Here is a 16,345-nt window from a genome sequence, read left to right on the forward strand (position 1 = left end):
GTGTTCATGTTTAGAGAGCTTTCCTATAAGCACAAGGAGCTCCACCATGCTTTCTAAGACAAAAGCAATGGGACATTCTCTGAATTTATATGTTGCCAAATCAAAATCAATTGTGAAAGGGATTTACTTTTTCCTCATAAAGAACTGTAGCATTCGTCAACTGTAATGTTCATGAACTACTGTACACAAAAAATTAGTAGAATTTAAAAAACCTGACAATTTTATGGGTTTCAAGAGTACAGAATTATGATAATTATCACAAAACTAGCAGAAGAACTATTGAAGCTCGGTTTTCTATTGGGTTTTTCTCTCATGATTAGTTCACTTTTTAACTGATATATACTAAATGGGTATGTATCAGAGGAGCCACATGCAGGGGAGTCCTGAGTGATGCTGGAATTGCTGCAGAAACATCAATCATAGCTGCAGAATATTAGGCAATAGACAGTCACCATGGGAGAGAAACCTTGATGAGGAGATGAATTTCTTGGTGTCATAAAATAGTTTTATACAGTTGCAGCTTTCCCATTGTTAAGGAAAAGCTTTCCCATGAAGACTTTCTGTTGTCATAATAGGAAGTTAAAGCTACTTTGCAGCCTTTTCTTAGCTCTACTCCCTGATCACCAACTTTCACAAAAGTTATGGAAAGTCCACACTTTCATCAAAGTTGCTTGAAACTGGCCAAGAAGTTGAAAAGAAGATAGCTCATGCATATAAACTGTAGTAATTTAGAGGGACATACAGTAAACCCTTACATGTTTATTCCATCTTTAATGGCTGGATCTGAGATCATAGAGTCATAGATGAGGGAGTGTTATTTCTTGTATGCTCTCTGCATTACTCTTACATCCTCCTATGAAGTATTGGTTCATATTGTTATTGGAGATGGGATGAGAGGCAAGATGGGCTTCATCTCTGAGAGGGCAACTGCTATAAAATACCTTCAAATCCTTTATAGAAAGATGATCAAAACATTAAACAGCATGGTGATGAGCATCTTAATACATTAAAAGGCAGGCAGTAAGCTAATCCTAGTTGACAGGTTCCTCAGAAAAGCCAGAGATGAACGTGTATGGAGCAACCAAGGAGTACTCTGGACCTCACAATGTTCCGGCTCAAGGAGGATTTTCATCTCTAGGGCTTCACCATGCTAACCACTCCAAACACCAAAACCAACCAAACAAACAAATATAAGCTCCAAAAACTGTTTTAGAATTGAATGTTAAAGTACACTATGGACACTTAGAATTTCTCTTCCAGACAGTTCTTATTCTGTATTGGGATTTATGTGTATTGATATCAGAGGAAAACTGATTCTGATGGTCATCTTATCTTGCTGCTTTTGTAGTCTGTGCTACACTATAACTATATCTGGATGGTTTCAATTTAGACAAAAGATAGTTAAATATACCAGTGCATTGAGCTAAACTGTGCTTATTTCTGAAGCAAATCAGTGACGATGTTTTTCCAGAAGCTGCAATTTAAAAAGCAAACAAACAAACCAAAAATCACCCTTAAAGGGTAGAGTTTCAAACTTTTGCGTCATGGTTTTACCCCAGTCAACCCCTCATGCGTTCCATACCAGCAGAATGGTGGAGATAATTGAAAAAGTGAGAAAACTCGTGGATTGAGATAAAGACAGTTTAACAGGTAAAGCAAGAGCTGTACATGAAAGCAAATAGAAACAAGGAATTCATGCACCACTTCCCATGGGCAGGCATATGTTCAGCCATCTCTGGGTAAGCCAGGCTCCATCATGTGTAACAGTGGCTTGGGAAAACAAACAACACTCCAAATATCCCCCCCCTCCACTTCCTGCCTCTTCCTCCAGCTTTATATGCTGAGCATGACACCACATAGTGTGGGATATCACTTTGGTCATCTGGGGTCAGCTGTCCCTGCTGTGCCCCTTCCCAACTCCTTAAGCACCTCCAGCCCACTTGCTGGTGGGATGGGATCATGAGCAGAAAAGGCCTTGATACTGTGTAAACCCTGCTCAGCGGTATCTAAAACATCCCTGAATTATCAACACTTTGTTTTTTCTGACACAAATCCAAACACAGCCCCTTAGCAGCTACTGTGAAGAAAATTAATTATACCCCAGCCCAAACCAGCAAATCCTGACACACAAGTTCTTTGTAGATAAAGAAAGCATTTTAGATTTTTATTCCTAGTGTTGTTGCATCTGTTCTTGTGAGTCGCTTGGGTTCATGGTGTTCTTCTTGTGTGTGATTTCATACTTAAATGGTTCTTGGGAACATCCCTTTTTTGTTACAACAGGGTTTGTAAATAAACAGGGTTTCTATGGGGTTTTTTTGTCTGTTGCTGGCTTGACTGATGAGGAGTGCTGGTATCTGTCGCTAGTTTATTTCCTAGAGGCAAACTGGGTGTACTCACTTTTTCTGACTCAGAGGTCTTGATGCAAGACTGACGTGCGTGATAGTTCAGGTGGAAGAGTGTCCTCCTAAAATTATACTGGCAAATAAGCTGTATGTGTATGGTTGCCTGTAAGGAGATTCCAAATTAGTTTTCAAAAGTGTTTATTCCTGGTAGAAAAAAGAGCTTAAGACAGTTTTTCACGTGGTGCTGGAAAAGAAGATCAGACATCCAAAGCAGGTTTTTAGCTGTGAAAGTAGTCAGCAGCCAAATCCCAGTAAAGTGATAAACAGATATTTAAGGATTCTTTGCAAATAAAATAGTTCATTCAACAGCTTTGAAAATTAAAAATGGAACACTAAGTTTTCTTAATCATATACCTTAAAAACTGGACTACAGTTCACTTTTAATTCAACAATTGTAGATGTTAAATCTGATTAATATTATGTAGCAGGGAGGCATATTGTGTTTGCTATTGGTATTTTCTTTAACCAGAAATAGCTTTAAATAACTTAAATTCGGTTAAAAGAAGCCCATCTGTTACTGTTCTTGTTTTCTTATCCAGCATTTAAATGGTAAACATCAAACTGTAAATACTTCAACGGTGTTCTCCCTTTGACAAAGAAAATGCGATAACTGTTCACCTTATTGTGAAAGTAGTTCCAAACATGCACAAAGGCAGGTATGAAATTGTCAGCTGCTTGATGCAAAATAATTATTTCAATCAACTGCCAAAAAATTCCCCACCTAGCTTCTGATCACCTTTACCTTCTTTTCAAACTTACTTCTCCATTAATTTGAAAGAAGGTAACTTAAACTGATAGGAATATTTTAAATAGGAACAGTTTGCACCCTGTAAATTTTTCAAACACACTTTTTATTTTAATGGTCCACATATACTTTTTTTAATGAGTTTGAAAAGCTTTAATTTAAACTTCAGTGGGTGCTCTAGTACTACGAAAATACTGTCATGCAACATTGATTCTTGTCTAACAAGACAACATAATCAGAAAAATGTGTAGTAACTTTTATAACAATAATGGTTGCCTTCATTGAAAACACACATAAATGTGCCTGAAGACTGTTTCTGGGCACAAACTGTTTAAAGCTTGCCCTTGCTGTTGCTTCTGTTTGCATAAAATTTAAGTTTTTCTTTGTATCTCTGCTGTCACTTGTAAGTATTATCTTTCTGAACCTAATATTTTCCTTTTTCAGCCTTATCTCAAAAGCCATTTATTTTAGGTTCTTGAGTTTTCCTACCATGACAAACACACCATTTTTACTGATTTTCCAGAGTAGTCAAGACAAATGAAGGGGGATGAAAAAATAATAGGTTTTGTCTGAACAACCACAGCATTATGTTAAGCTGCAAGTTTGTCTCTTTTAGCAAAGAGCACTGCCAGGTCCCAAGGAAAGCCTGTCTGCCTGCACTGGGGAACTGCTGGAGTGGTCCCTGGCCTGAATTTGACTCCTGCCAGCTAGCTTTCTCCCAGTGGGTTCCCAGGACTGTTTTGGAAGTTAGAAGGTCAGGACACGTCTCCATTAGGCCGTCCGCATCCAGTCACCCATTTCAATCCTATCTTGGGTGGTGATCTCATGCCTGAGAAGCTACTTGGGCGTGTTTCATTTAATAGGATCGCTGTCGCCTACAAGGTTTCCTCAAGCAACCTGAACAAGTAGCGCTGGCAGCTGGTGGGCAAGGCAGCAGCTCTAATACCAGTATTTGATCCTAGGTCTGTATGTGCATCTTTCCTAGGTCAATGTAGTGGTGACATGGGACGTGAAGAGTGCTGTGGTGCCATGGCTCCTGTCTGCCCTGCCACTGCGCTAGAGGTGCCTTGTCCCCTTGCTCTCAGGAATGTCCCCCACCTTGTGCTGGACACATGACCATGATTCGATGGGTGAAGTAATGTTCCACTGGAGCAGCTCTGCAGTGGTTACAAGGGAGTAAACACCAAGGGAATTGAAACATATATCAGAACGTGACATTTTCAGGCTCAGGAGATTAACAGAATCACAGAATACCCCAAGCTGGAAGAGACCCACAAGGGTCATCGAGTCCAACCTCCAGCCCTGCACAGGACCATCCCCAAGAGTCACACCATGTCCCTGAGAGTATCATCCAAATGCTTATTGAACTCTGTCAGGCTTGGTGCTGTGACCGCTTCCATGGGGAGTCTGTTCCAGTGCCCAACCACCCTCTGGGTGAAGAATAATATCCAACCTAAATCTTTTAATAATATCCAACCTAAATCTCCCCAGACACAACTTCAGGCCATTCCCTTGGGTCCTGTCACTGGTTACCACAGAGAAGAGATCAGTGGCTGCCCCTCCTCTTCCCCTCGCGAGGAGGTTGTAGACTGCAATGAGGTCTCCTCTTCTCTAGGCTTACCTGACCAAGTGACCTCAGCTGCTCCTCACACGGCTTCAAGGCCCTTCACCATCTTCACTGCCCTCCTTTAGATGCTCTCTAAGACCTTAATATCTTTCTTATATTGCAGTGCCCAAAACTGCACACAATATTCCAGGTGAGGCCGCTCCAGTGCAGAGCAGAGCGGGACAATGACCTCCCTTGACCAGCTGGTGATGCTTTGCCTGATGCTCCTCAGGACGTAGTTGGCCCTCCTGGCTGCCAGGGCACTGCTGCCTCATATTCAACTTGCCATCAACCAGGATCCCCAGGTCCCTTTTCATGACGCTGCTTTCCAGCATCTCATTCCCTAGTCTGTACAAACATCCAGGGTTGTCCCATCCCAGGTGCAGAATCCAGCGCTTCCCCTTGTTGACCTTCATATAGTTGGTGATTGCCCAGTCCTCTAATTTGTCGAGATCTCTCTGCAGGGCCTCTCTGCCTTCAAGGGAGTCAACAGCTCCTCATAGTTTTGTATCGTCTGCAAACTTGCTTAGTATCCCTTCCAGTCCTGTGTCCAGGTAATTTATGAAAATGTTGAAGAGCACAGGGCCCAAGATGGAGCCCTGTGAAACCCCACTAGTGACAGGTCTCCAGTCTGATGTTACCCCATTCACTGTTACCCTCTGTGCTTGACCCAATTACTCACACACCTCATGATGTGTTCATCCAGCTGTGTGCTGGACATTTTGTCCAGAAGGATCCCATGAGAGACAGTATTGAAAGCTTTACTGAAATCCAAAAAGATTAAATCAACTGGCTTTCCTTGATCAACTATGAGGGTTGCCTCATGAAGCTGTGCTGGCTGTGACTGATGACTGCGTTGTCTTTCAATACCTCCCAGAATAATCTTCTCCATAACTTTACCAGGAACTGAAGTGATACTGACAGGCCTGTACTTTCCAGGGTCCTTCTTCTTGCCCTTCTTGAAAGCTGGGACAACGTTCACCAGCTTCCACTCAGCTGGGACCTCTTTGGATTCCCAAGACCACTCAAAAATCGAGAGAGGTTCTGCGATGATATCAGCCAGCTCTTTGAGGATTCTGGGATTAATCCCATCAAACCCCATAGATTTGGAGTGATCCAGCGGGAGCAGCAGATCCTGCTCAATTTCATTTAAAATGGGGTTAGTGTTAGTTTGTGATTTACTTTTCCTCATTTTTTCCCTAGTGTTTTTCTAAGCACTGAGTTTTTCATTTGTGTCTCAGATCATTCTTCTCCTCCCTTTTCTTATGACATTTTTCTTCCCATGCCTGTTCCCTCCTTCTGTTGTGCTCCCACATGCCTGGCTGTCTGCCCTGCTCATGAATTCTGCTTTATCACATAATTTCACTTGTCTGTGACCGAGTCCAGGTCTTCTGTGGTCTGTCTCCTCTCAGAAGCACACCATGTTATGCCCTCACCACTGTTGCTCCCCACTAGTGAAACCACAGCAGTGATGCTCGTGACTCTCTTTACTTCCCTTCATATATTTTTTGCACCTTTTTTCTCAGATTGAATCTGCTTTCCCAGACTGTCACCTCTAGCTGAGCTCAGTGTCCTTCCCCATCTCAACCCTTTTCAAGCCTTGGGGTTCTCAGGGTTGTTTCATTATACCAACAACCAAAGATCTGGGTTCCTGGGGATTGATACTGCACAGAGTAGAGGAGGCACTTGCTAATCTTTTTCTGCTCAAGCAGCTTTAAAAAGCAGGATTTTTAATCCTTCTTGTTTCCCAGTGCGGGTACAGTCAGATGAGACTGTTCTCCAATTTTAGAAGAATTTAGACTTTGTTCCCATACAGAGACAAAGGGGGAAACAAAGGGTTATTAAATGGTGGCAGCTGGGTAAAACTCTTACATTTAACTGTTTTGTATTTTTTCAGCTGAGTTGCATAAGCACCGGGTGACACCTCTGTGCTTGTCTCTTTGTGGGCTGGTAAGAGCAGTAGGGAGAACTGTGTGAGGCTGCTCATGGGGGAGAGATGAGGTGGCTGTCCAGATACTTCAGGTTGGTGCATCGGCAGTATTTTCTGAGCCATAGTTACTGGATTTTCCTGCTGGCGCAGGGGGATCTGTGAGCTGCAGCTTCCTGGCAGGATTCTGGGAACAGCACCAAAACCGCGGAGAGGCAGCAAGCAGGTTTTGTGCTCTGAGTCAGAAGCAGGCTGAGAAGATGCAGCCCTCAAAGCACGAACCCAAGATGGGGAAGGGAATCTGTGCGAGGGGGATATTTCCAGTGTGAAGTTCAGAGCTTGGGGGACCCTCTGCTGCCAGCACTTTTGGTGAGTCTGCGGGTCAGCTGCTAGTTTTGGTGCAATCATGGGAGAAGGGAGATTGCTGCCTTTCACCACCGCTACCCCGAGCCAGCTCATCCTTCTAGCTATTTCTGTCTATGCTTATCTATAGCATCATCCCCCTTGTGCCTGTGTACCTGCCAAGCATTCAAAACAGGCACTGCTGTGGCAGCCTCCTTTCTCTCCAGCCTGGAGGATAAATGACTGGATGGCTTTTTTTTAATTGTTTCTCTGCATCAAGAATTTACAGTGGGAAAGCTAAGCTGGAGAAATGCTTTCAGGAGTGGGTGGCCAGCCTGGCAGATCCCTGCTTGTTCTTAGCCCCTAGGGAGGTCCTGTAGCCTGGCCCTAGCCGGGTTCACTCACTGCCCTGAACATTGGTGCTCCCTTTGAAAGCAATGGTTTCCTGGAGTGAGATGTGGTCTTGGGTAAAAACAGACAAAATTTGGATACGAGAGAGAAGACCTGGATCTGACTTGCCTGCAAGGGGATCCAGAACAGAAAGCTGAGTGCTTGGGTGAGTTCACAGCAGCTGGCTTGTCCAATGCAGAACACTGTACTCTTCTTTATTATAGTCTGAGTTACCTAGTGTAAAAATAACAGTATCAGAAATTCTAATATCTATATACTATATGCTGTCTGTATGCTATATGTGTTGTTTTATTTAATTTGGGCTGTGAAGTAGACTGTTCTCTGTGTTTAGTACACCTGACTGTGGCTCGTGACTTTGTTCCCAGCTGTTTCAGTGTTTGCATCTGGAGTTGTGCAAATACGTGCAGGTGTGCAAAACTTATATCCTGCTTTTGTATCTCTGTTGCAGCACTGGTTTGGGCCAGTAAATTCACTTGGATTGGAAAATTGGCATTACAGCATGTCTTCTGCCACTTCAGTGTATGACTGTAGAGGCATTGGAGCAGAGATAATATGTGTATTTGTAACATACTGCTTCTGATCCTCAAAATAAAAGGTGTAGACATAATGGGATACAGTTTTAAAGCAAAAGTGGCTTTATTGGAGAGGTATGAAAAGAGATTAAATAATCAGAATGTTCTTCTTTCAAATAATCAGGTTTTAAATACCGAATTTCAGTGTGAGGCTGTCAGGGCTCCCCTTTTCTTCTGTCCTTCCACTGACTGAGACTGTCATCATAACATTTGAAATACGACATGTTTCAGACATCCTATATCTATATTTCTTTATCAAATCTGTAATTAAATGTGAATTCTTATGGCACTATGTACAGCAGAAGTTGCTTTGATGAGTAAGAAACACTGAAGTATGTGGAGGATCTAAATATATAGATTGATATGTTTCTTATACTGTTTGTAAAATACCTCTGTGCTGTATGGAACCCCTGATTTACAAAATGTAACTTCAAAAAAAAAAGTTTTTAGCTCTTCCACAATAGCATAAAGATATTTGTAAGTGATTAAAAGTGATTGAGTGTTTGAGCTGAGATTGCTTTGCCCTGCTACCTGTGATCTGGATGATATTTCTAGATAGAGGTGTTTGGCCAGCTTTTTGGCTTAGTTTCTTACTGGAATATGAAGTTAAACTTGGCAGGTCCAAGGAAGAATGTGTTTTACCCTGATTTTTGAAAATTATCCACCTTTACTTGTGTGAATCAGGCAGGTTTCAATATATATGTATATTAAGGGTTTTATAATCCGTAAATAACAAAGTTCTATTTTTTTCTCAATCTATAAGTACAAGCAACTAGTACCCAGCCCTTGTCATAAGTTGGTGAGAAAGTCCTTTAAAAATGAGATTACTGTCACTGCACTGCTGCATGCTTTCAGGAATGACAGCACAAGAGGTGGGAGTAATTTTGTCTCATTTTCACCATCTAAAGTTAAACTGGTCGTTCAGGCTCACACCACTTCAAAGGGAGAGGTGCACAGTTCATTACACTCTGGAGCAGCTTTGTCCTCTTTGAGTACGTGGTGTCTAAGCAGCTAAATAGCTTAATTAGTTCAGTCCCAGGTCCGTGTTTCCCAGATTTGATAGGCTGAGTTCTTTGCTTCAAACACTTGCCTTTTGGAGACAACTAATTATTTCTGCCTGAGAAAGAGCCCATTTTAGTTTTGAGGACAGCTTACTAAGGGGGTTGACACAGGAGGAGTGAAGGGTGATGCTGCACCATGTCCGGTTCCCCGCATTGTAAATGTCCTCCAGTGCTGTCCCAGTAGCAGGGTTACCAAAGCCACCCTCATGCCCATGCCTCGCTCCAAGACATGCAATACACACTTCAAGCAGTTAAATGCTGCTCTGGTGTGCTGTGACACAGACCTCGCTTTGTATCAGATAATTTTGAATGAAGAAAATAATCACTTGCCGTGAGGCACATTGACGTGTGGGCAAAGGGCTTAGTGTATGGATGTGATTAGGTGGGTGTAGGGGTGACTGTGTGTGGGTGCTTTGGGAACGAGAGACCTGTCCATGGTGTGTGTTCGGCAGGATAGACACTGTCCTGCTGTCCTGTTGGCCAGGGAAGCGCTTACCTTATGAGCTGGGCTAGATGCATTTCAGGCAGCTGACAGATGGAGCAGGTCTCACCTGACGTGACTTACACAAGGTCACTCAGCAGGTGGGTACCAAAGCTGGATACAAAAGCCAGGCCCATGTGCTACTCCTTAGGACACCCCACCTCCCCAGCAACCAAACAACCCCTCCCACACAGATTTGTGACATATCTGGGTTAAACACTGCTGTCTTTACACCCCACATGAAGTGGGTCTGGATGGGCAGTGCTCAGTAAAGTGGCTGCGTGAGGATGTGAAATCATCCATGTCTGCAGGATGAGAGGTAAAAAATACAGGAAAAATGGTTCTTTTCCTACATTTTGCAAAACATCATAGCTAAGATCCTGTTGTGCAGCAAGGGCAGCAGGTGCTCGGCACTGTCAGAGTGGTCATGGTGGCCTTAACCGATCCTTTACAAGCCACTAAACCACACAACATTTGTGAACACTGCTGCAGTGTGCTTCTTTGCATTCTAGTTCCTATGGAAACATGCTGTAAGAATGTCTAAAATAAGTACAGTGCTTTGAAACTATTATTATTTTGATCTTTCCTTTCCTCCAAAAAATCTCCTTTATCACCTTTCTGGACGAATTTTTAATACATTAAAAAGGTTGTTGTCATTATCTGGCAATAGTGTGCTACCCAGCTTACCCAGGTGTCTGCATCCTGGGATCTGATGGATCCCAGGTTCTGCTATTGAGATCAGCGCTTCCTTCTCCCATTCTCCCCACTCAGTGAGGTAGCAGGGTGGTGGTGCAAGTGTTGAACATACATATATGTGTATATGTGTGTGTCTATACACACTAAAGGAGGCTTGGCTCCAGCTCCCTTTTTTTACCATGTATTGAATAAGACAACATTGTTTGACACAACAAGATTATTTCCAGCTGTTTTAGGATCCATGGCATAGTATTGCCTGGGAGGGAGTGCTGAAGGTCACCTAATCCAGCTGCCCGTCGGAACAGACCCCTCTACATTGTTGGTGCAGGAGATGGTTGTGAGCCAGATGGAGACATCCTGCAGGTGCCCTCTTCCCTGTGGGAGGGTCAGTGCTGGAGCAGGTTATGGGCTGTTTGGGACAGCTCTTGCAAAGGAAACTACTTGTTCTCCCCAAGGATGCTCATGCTGGTAGCTGAAAACAGGACTATGTATTTAAAGCGCTTTCGTCCCAGTGCTCCTGTGGTTTCCTTGTAAAGCTTTCAGCTCCCTTACAGCAGCAGTCTCCCTGACCTTAGTAGTGTCTGAGATTTTCAAACAACCCTGTCGCACTTTCAAAAACTACTTTTGGTGAGAGAGCTTTAGGAGAGCTAGGGCTAATCATATAAAGGGCTAAAAAGCCTTATTTGAAGATAGATGCTAATTTTTGCTCATTTTCATGGTTCTGGCCTCTTGCAATGCTATGCCTCACTGCAAGATACCAGTAGAAGAGCTAGAGATGCATGTTTGGCATTCAAGGGGGAAGCAGGCATTTAAATTCAGAAAAGCTATTCACAGGAATTTTTTGCCAGTGCCAAAAAACTTTGACACCCTTATATGCTGAGGGATACATATATCCCTCATTATCTGGATTCCCAGAGCATCTTCTGGTCTGGGGATCTATGCAGGTGGTGTTTCTGTACAGCTCTGCTTGACCTCAAGAGTGGAGGTAACAAAAAAAGCCGGTTTGAAATAAAAGGGAGTTGACACTGGAGCAAGTATTTCTTATAGCTGCACATCCTGGACAAAATAAATTACAGAGTTATGATGATATGGATCTAGCTCACATTCTGCTTTAACATTAAACTAAGTCGTAGCCATTTGAGAAGTGTGGGCATCTGTTTGAATCCCATTCTAAATCATCAGGCCAAATTCTGCTCACAGGGTTAAATCTGCAGAGCCAGTGAGCAGCTGCTGTGTAATTATGCATCCTGCTTTATGGGGTTGAATGCTTTGCATGATGTTGATGTCTTTGCATGATGTTTTATGCGTTTATGGCAAATGTAGTAGCGACACCAAATCTGTTTTATTTTGGTGCAACACTGAAGGCCAGTAGAAGAAACATGAGTCTAATCTTAATGGACAGAATGAAACTTTATAGACTGTTTTCAGGGTCGCTATCATTGTAGAGTTAAACCATTCATTAACCAAGCAGACAAATTGAAGTGAAAATGCTGGTCCAAAAAAAAAATGTAAAAAGCATTTGCATTTCATATCTGCAAAGATCTCCCCTTACTTGAATGACAAGCATTGGGTCCAGCACTGAAGCAAATACCAAGAGAGAAGAGAATCATGAACTATGGAACAGCAGTGGTTTATAAAGAGAAATTGTTCTGGTTTAATGTGGATAGGCAAGGCTGAGATTTTTTTTGTGAGGGCTCTATTTGAACTGCTTTGGAGCTGAGCCACTGTAGATGTAACCTTTCTAACCCAATTGATAAGTTCGTGTGTATGCACAGTATATAGGTCATTCACATTTACTCTGAGTAGCCCAGAAGAGAATGCAGTAAGACTTCAAAATATGTTGCATTTCAGCCCTTTCATTGTAGCATATTTCTCTCTCCTACTTTTCCTTGTTCATCTATACTTTCTATGGTGGAAGAAAAATCCAACAAGATATCACCTAATGTGCATGGATAGCTGATAAATGAAATGCTAAATGAACAGTTACACTGGTGAGAGAGTCAGAGACAGCTGGAGGTGCCCTGCAAGTCTGAGGGACAGGATCTATGAAATAGGGAATTATCTACACATTTACTAAATCACTGCAAATTTGTTTAGCAGTCATGAGAATTTTGGAATTATCTTCCATTTGAGAAGGGCAATATTGCAATGATTTAAAAGAATTATTCTGACATATTCCATTAGATAATATAAATCCAGACCATAGAAAAGTAATTGTTAAACTCTCTTAAGAGAAAAATCATAAGTTATCCTGAGGGTAATGAACTTATGAGAAATGTACATGTGGTTCAAAAAAGGAGAATAACAGAATCTAAAAGTGATTTTTTAAAGCTGGCATTATTAATTTTGACCTTATATAGATACAGTTCATAGAAACATAAAATGGTTCGTGCTGGAAGGAACCTTAAAGATCATCTGTTTCCCATCCCTCCTGCCATGGGTAGGAACACCTTCTACCATAGCATCCTAGTCTTGCCTCCCACACCAAACAGATTTTCTTGGGCCCAAGTGATATCAGACATACCGAATGTGGCATAAATGGTAATGACAGATGGTCATACTTTAAATTGGGATGTAGTGTCCATTGGGTTCCCACAGGAGTTCATATTCAGTTTGGTTTGTGAATTCAAAAATCAATTGAATTTGAAGGTAGTACTGGACTGGGAGGCATTGCAAACTCTGCCGAGAACAGAGAGAATTTTATAGCTGGTAAACTAGAAGTACTAGATTTTCTATCTGCAAGGCTCAAATAAGACAATTGTAAATGCACAGATCTGTGGAAATGACCTGAAAATATGTAAACAGTGTTGCTAAGAAGAAGAGGTTCAAGTTGTCAGCCTGTAATCACTGTCTCAATACAGGATAATTAACTCCTTGACTGTGCTAGACAGAGCATGACACTAGCAAACAGCACTGTTTATTCAAGAACCTCAGGAAAGGAGCAACCAAAACCTTGCTTTTCTCCTGGCACAAGTGCTCCCAGAACCCTGCTGGCACTGAAGTCTCATTGAAGGGCAGTGTCTGACCTGTCACCACAGTGAGCTGCCATGCGTGCCTCCACCTGCAGCAACTCGCTTTGTTTGGTGTCTAACACCCATCCCAGTGTTCAGTCCTAGCTCCTGCTGGAGCTCAAGATAGAAATGGAATTAAGCACAAGAAAAGTGGGTGGGCAGGCATAGTATGTGCAGGCAGAAGGGTACCACCATGGAGTCCTGTTAAATGGGGAGGAAACAGCAGAAAAGGAAAGGGGAACAGCCCCTTCACAGAGCCACCCTCACTGAAACACAGATACCTTAGGCCACATTAGTTAAACTGGGCAAGCAGAGCGACAGCAATCAATACAGGTTTTGATGTCCGAATTAATTTTTACCAATCGATACACTTTGCCTAATCAAATATCTATATGCCTTCATGGATTGAAACTTCTGTATTTAATTTATCTGCCACTGATTAGGATCAGAGTCAGGATGGGTTAAAATAATTTCCAGTTTAACTTTGATTCTGTGTTTTCTCAGTTAAAATACGATATATGTTTTCATAGAATCATAGAATATACTGAGTTGGAAGGGAGCCATCAGGATAATTGAGTCCAACTCCTGGCCCTGCACAGGACACCCCAAGAATCACATCATATATGTTTTGTTGTCTTAGAAAATGCTTTTGCACATACCTAATGTGTGTCTTTCTGTAAATCCTTTCCCAGCCACAAAGAGCACAGGTTTTCATAGATGCCTTGGAGAATTACATTTTAGTGCATCATTGTGTTCAAAATTCTAGATTTCTTAAAGTGAACATACAGTCTACTCTCAACTCAACCACCTAAGATACTTAGGGTTTTTTTATAGTAGAAGGGTGGAGTACTTAAAATGAGGAGCTTCTAGTAAACAGAGCACTAAACTGAGCATCAGGAGACCATCAGTGCTTCCCTCGTTTTTATTTATCTGTCCAGTGACCTGTGATGAAGCTTTTTGCTGCTCTCTTTCTTCCACGTGACTTTGGATTTTCCCCACACTTCTTTTTATCTCATCCTGCTATAAACTCTTTGAGATGGTGTCCATTTCTTGCTGTATGTTTGTATGAAGCCTACAGCACTTGACTGTCTGCCTGTGAGCAACTGAAAATGAGGGGGTATTTGGGGATGGCAAAAAAAGTGAAAGATGCATGTTTCAAGGGGTAAGTTTAAACACAGTAAGTAGTTAAGAGGAGGAAATAATATTTTTTTTCAGTTGGGCCTAAAATGCCTGGCCTGTTCCTAGAAGGAAACTTAGATTTCTAGTAGCAGGAGTACATTGGACATAGTCCACCAGAATTCAGCTGGAGAGGAATACAGTTGTTAAGAAACACTTGTTTTGCTGAGCTGTGGTTCTTCTTGTTAATATAATACATAATTTGCCATCCATCCCTCAGAAGGAGTGGTTTTCTAATATGCATAGTTGGTGTGTGTTGCTTCAGATGTCCCTGGGAAGAAAATGTAGTTTTGGACCTTCACTGTCTGGGCTTTGCCCCCTGCATCCAGATCCATGTCTCCAAGATGAGATTGGGACACTTCTGAAAGTGTCCCCCATCCTGCTTCTCTGCTGGGTGGCTGAAAGCAATTGCAGTGAAAAGAGATTTTGAGGACTATAAGAAGGAAACAGGGACAGCTCTGCATCAAGACTGGAGAGGCTGTGAGGAGCCACAGTGACAGTTTTTACCTTCTTTTGTTTCTCTCTGCTTCTACAAAGGGCATATCAGGAGTTTTTGGATTGTGCTAGTTTTTTTTTCAGAACCCCTTGGATACTTTTGTAAGCATTATTATTGCATTCTTGCGCGTGGAAAAAAACTGTGGTAGAAGCCAGTTGATAAGAGTATCTTTCTTCAATCAGATCTCAGTGATTTCCTCAAATCCAGTTGATAAAGCTAAACCTGAACTACACTTCGATCTCTAAAGCACCCATACCTCGTTCTGCCTGTACTCAGAGCAAGTACTTCAAAGAGTTAAAAAATCTAAAAGTTATTTCCTCTGACCTGTTTGCTTCCCCAGGGTATTTCATTATAGGACAGGTTGAATGAACGGGGGAGATTAGCAGGTTTTCATAGTTTGATTGCATGCAGGTTTGGATCAAACTGTTATAACATTTTTCGTGATCTGCAAATTACTTTTTTAAAGTAAATTTAATCCCTTTGAGCATATTGTGCACTTCATAGCTCTTAAATGGTGCTTAGACTACGACTTCTGTCACTGTTTATGAAAAACAGCTTGTCTTAATTTGTAAAATCATGAGAATCTTTTAAGCTAACTGACTCTCATTGCAGTCAATTGGATATTGCTTTGTATTCCAGCTGGAAGAGGATCAGCTTTCTTGCCACTGAGAAATGTACCTTTAAATTGTCCTGCATCCTACTTTATGAATTGATGTACTCTGCACTAAGCTGTGACATTTTCGTTTTCTAAGCTGTTTATTAATTCTGACACTGAATAATTAAAGAGGAAAAAGAAGCATAAGGAAAACATCTCATTGAAGACCATCACAGAACCTGTCTATACAAGAAAGGATGCAGACCATAGGGTGGATTGCAAACATAAACAAAGAGCTACATAAAAGCCAAGATAATCCAGAAGCTGTATCCCCAATTATGCATGTATAGTTTTTTTTAAGTGAGTACTGCGATACCCTCATCAAATGTTTGTTTGGTACTTCTACTACAGAACTTGGAGTTACAGACTGATATAGCAAAACAGCATTGTTAACCTGCTTTCCACTATGAGATGGGCAAATATGGTACAGTGTGTTCTCTTAAAATGATTTGTTAAAAAGTCATCTGCTCAGGTAAAGCAGTGGTGTCCTACCATATCTCCATAGGGAAATTAAAGAATAACAAAGGAAAAAGAAAAAAAGACAGTGTATTTCAAGCGGCTGTGAGGAAGAAAACTGAAATTTTGCTTTTTATTTATCTTCTTCTTCTGGGTTTCCAGAGAAAAGGGAATTCAAAAACTTTGATAGAGGAACAGATCAGATAAATCTGTGCGGTTTTTAATCTGGTTTGTACTGAAATGACACTACACACAGTGCTGTGGCAAAAACACGGGATAAAATTAAGACTACACAGCCCTCAGGAAGT

General features: G+C 41.7%; 1 protein-coding gene across 3 annotated transcripts in view; it reads left to right on the forward strand.

Annotated features, from left to right (window-relative positions):
- The first annotated feature begins 6,714 nt into the window (after positions 1-6,714).
- Positions 6,715-16,345, forward strand: part of MTUS2 (microtubule associated scaffold protein 2) — a 253,961-nt gene continuing 244,330 nt past the window's right edge. For 2 of the 3 annotated variants that reach the window (XM_064645436.1, XM_064645438.1), the window contains exon 1: positions 6,715-7,578. The gene's annotated coding sequence lies outside the window, so the exon portion shown is untranslated. The remainder of the gene's footprint in view (positions 7,579-16,345) is intronic. The other variant, XM_064645437.1, reaches the window with a different exon arrangement.

Source organism: Pseudopipra pipra, chromosome 2 (assembly GCF_036250125.1).
Source record: "Pseudopipra pipra isolate bDixPip1 chromosome 2, bDixPip1.hap1, whole genome shotgun sequence".
Lineage (NCBI taxonomy): Eukaryota > Metazoa > Chordata > Aves > Passeriformes > Pipridae > Pseudopipra > Pseudopipra pipra.